The sequence below is a fragment of the Stigmatopora nigra genome, chromosome 4, assembly GCF_051989575.1.
Source record: "Stigmatopora nigra isolate UIUO_SnigA chromosome 4, RoL_Snig_1.1, whole genome shotgun sequence".
Classification (NCBI taxonomy): domain Eukaryota; kingdom Metazoa; phylum Chordata; class Actinopteri; order Syngnathiformes; family Syngnathidae; genus Stigmatopora; species Stigmatopora nigra.
The window spans coordinates 10064091-10067746 of record NC_135511.1 but is presented as its reverse complement, the minus strand read 5'-3'; the positions used below and the strand labels follow the sequence as shown (position 1 = coordinate 10067746).

General features: G+C 42.9%; 1 long non-coding RNA gene across 2 annotated transcripts; it reads left to right on the top strand.

Moving 5' to 3' along the window:
• On the top strand, positions 1-700 carry LOC144196004 (uncharacterized). Of its 2 annotated transcripts, none has more exons than XR_013326194.1 (3): positions 1-140; positions 366-447; positions 526-700. It is a non-coding gene; the product is annotated as an uncharacterized LOC144196004 (long non-coding RNA). The 2 variants fall into 2 exon arrangements; XR_013326195.1 differs by having other exon boundaries at positions 342-447.
• Positions 701-3656: the final 2956 nt, after the last annotated feature.

The window sequence follows — 3656 nt, the reverse complement described above, 5'->3', positions numbered from 1 at the left end:
TTGTAGTTCTAAAGCTTGTAATGCTTTGATGGCATTGATTGATTTCAAGGCTTTGAATGAAGTCAAGACTTTGATTGAGTGATGGCCCATCATTTCCTGAAGCCTGTCTCGCATAATAGACGTTTCCCTCTAATGAAACCGTTAGTACTTGCCAGTAATTGCTCATTTACCAAATTTATTGTCAAATGGCTCCTCTCTAGGCAACCTAGGTAGAAAAGCCAAATGGCTTAGCTCAAGGCTACCATTGATCGCAGACCGTGTTTCCAGTAACTACACTGAAGTTAGCAAGCTTGCACAATTTCTTTAACAAATAGCTCATCCCTCCCTTGTATTCATTCCAGGAGTCTCTCCCTCTCTGCTTTTAGAGTCATTTGTTTTGGAGTGGGAGAAGCACACAATTAGCCCCTGCTTTGGATGGCGGACAAGAACCCATACGAATCTCATTTGGTTTGCAAATGATGCCTCCCATTTCGTTGTAATTTATCGGGGCTGAAAAACAAACGGCAGGGTGCTTTGTTTTTACAGGGGAGGAGCAGACCAAGTGTCTGTTTTACCGCTGACCCGCTCACCGAGCCTGGAGTGGACATAAGAGGCTCGTACGGATAATGACTGAACGAGCTGCTTTGCAGAGAGATCCCACTGTTTGTGCGTCAACTTCTATGCAAATGTGTGTGTGCCAGTGTATTCAAGTTCATGAGCCTGCGTGTTGGTGTGTGTGTGTGTGTGGATCAACAGATAGTGGTTTGCATGGAGGCTAAGTCTTGCTTTTGTTATGCTATGGCTCTTGTATTTGTTTTTTAATGGGACTATTTGAATTGCTTAAGCCCCACCCACATCTGCGACTCGTGCTTAAATGTGCGGATCTTTTCTGTTTGCATAAAGTACAGGCAGTGTAAAAGCAAGCAATGCACAGCTGAACTTTACTATACAAGTTAAACTTTCAAAATAAATCAACTTGAATTGTAAAAAGCAACCCAAATTTTATCAACATACCCCATCAATCCAATCAAAATATCTCAGGTTTCTGGCAACACGTACCCTTATGCGTCTTTGTGTTCCAATGCTTGTTTTTTTCCCCCTCGTCTGAAATTGTACAGCATTGCAAGCTTTTTATTGCTTACATTCAAGGTAACACTGGAAATTATTTCCTCCTTGGTTTATTACTCAAGTCCTTTGTTGTTTTGCACTCCAATGTCAATTTATTTGGCCATCAGAGCTGGACGAGGATCTTTTCTCACAGGATATCTATGAAGCGACTATAATGTGAGACGCTCTGTCACACATTACACTTTATCTAATCAGTAAATGGCCATGTCACATGTCTGTGTCTGTGTCCGTGTCCAATTCACTGTACAACGTTGATCAACAGAGGACATCATCTTCATGCTCTACAATCTCATACATAATGCCAATGACACGCAGCAGTTCAGCTTTGCATTATAGGCAGGCACCTGTCATGCCACGTTTTTTTGCAAAAATTAATCCAAAATGCGTTTGTGTAGGCCATGCCGAGATGCCCCCATCAGCCATGATGGAGTCACCCCTTCGTACCTTTCCGAGATATACAAGTTCGGGTTGTTTTTTCATTCTGTGAATGATTATGATGCAATGATATGAAGCATATTGCAGCCCGTTGAGAGAGAGCGGTTAACACGTCCACCACACGGTTTTGAGATCAAGGGTTCAACCTCTCTCCAGCTCAGAAATGTGAATATTCTGCTCATTGAACTCTCCTGGGTGTCTGTAGGTATGTGTGTGGGAATGGTTGATCTCATTGTGCCTTGCAATTGACTGGAAACCAATTACCTGTGGGTAATGGGTGCATGCGGGTTTGAGTCCCAACCAGGTTCTGGGGGACGGATAGCGTCTGTTTACAAGTGTAACCCAACTACCACCCGTAGCTAGTTGTAACAGTCTCCAGCATCTCGTGACTCTTAAAAAAGCGACATGAAAAATGAATGAATGAACAATCCATGTGTTATTTTCCCCAACTCCTACGCTATAGTAAATTGCATCAGATCTTATCAGAACGGACACTATGGAAAGTGTGACCTTCAATAACAGGCTAAACACTTTATTTTTCTTATCTAAGGCCGTGACGAATGTCATCAGGATTTTATCCCCTCTGAGAAGGCGTGTTAAAAGAATTTCAAGGAATTTGATGAAGGGTGATGCTTTTATTACACTTATTTCCATGTGAGCGAAGCAAAACCAAATCGTTTACCACTGGTAGAAAAAGGGCTTTCAAAGACTACTGCAAAACTGCAGATATTTTGCGCACATTTTACCGGAAAGTAATGTGAACCATATACGTTTCAGTGGATGAAAAAACATATCATGTGGTTTGCATCACATGAAAGCAGAACCTCACCTGTTGTTATTTAAGCAGTTAGCATGTAAGATATTAAAAAAAATCCTTTAGATGTCGACAAAAAATTGAGAAAAGATTGTTTGGTGGACAGATAAGGCTTGGTGAGGTTGATTCAAAAGGTATAGTTATGACAACTTTAGGGCCTCAGCCTCACAGTTTTGAGATCGGGGGCTAGATTTGAATGTTCTGAGCTTGCGTGGGTTTTGTCCGGGTGCTCCGGCTTCCTCCTACATCCCCAAAACATACATGGTATACTGGTTGAACACTCTAAATTGCCTCTTGGTATGAGTGGGGCTGTGAATGGTTGTCTGTCTCCTTGTGTCCTGCCATTGGCTGGCCACAAAATCAGGGTGTCCCCCGCCTGGGGCCCAAAGTTAGTTGGGGTCAATGTTTACAGTTACCCCGAAGTGGGCATTTTTCACAAGAAATGTGGTGCCTTAAAAACGTTGGTTGTAAACTACTCAAATGTTAGTTAAAAATGATGAAGTTAGTTTTGTATTTTTTTTAATTTTTTATAGTAACAGCAAAACAGACTATTGTTTCAGGTCGGTACAGATCCAGCAGCAACGCAAAGCCGATTTTCTGGCGCGGGTCATAGTTGCGGCGGGAGTGCTCATTCAATCCCAGCGTGCTGAGAGTTCTTGTATAATTTATGAGTGTGTATTAAACAGCCTCGCACCGGGCAGCCTATCGTGTAAACAGATCAGGGCTTTTAGAGGCAGCTTGCCGGCTGTTTAAACAGCCAAGAGGAAGAGGGGAAAAGGAGGGAAATTAAAAAGCTCGATGGGAAACATGTGTGTGTGTGTGTGTGTGTGTGTGTGTGTGTGTGTGTGTGTGTGTGTGTGTGTGTGTGTGTGTGTGTGTGTGTGTGTGTGTGTGCGTGTGTGTGGATGTCTGTGTTGGTCTGCAAGAAGTCTACTAGGAAGTGACACAGTGTTGAGCTCAAGTACACACATAAAAAGAGGTCTAACCTTCTTTTTTACAGTCAATGGGCCTAACACGTCTAATCACTCACACACACACACAAACACACATATACATACACACACACATACACACACACATGCATACACTCACACACACACACACACACACACACACAAACCACAAAACGTGACTTTGATCGAGTCCAGCTGTGAGGGTATCAAAGGCAACATGCGGAGCAGAACCACTGCACACACCACCGAGTCCAGATGGAGCCTGCTGGCCGCTTTTCCTACTTGATCTATTTCTCTTGATATGACATATTCCCCCCTTGCATTGTCTGTTTTACTTGGAATAAATA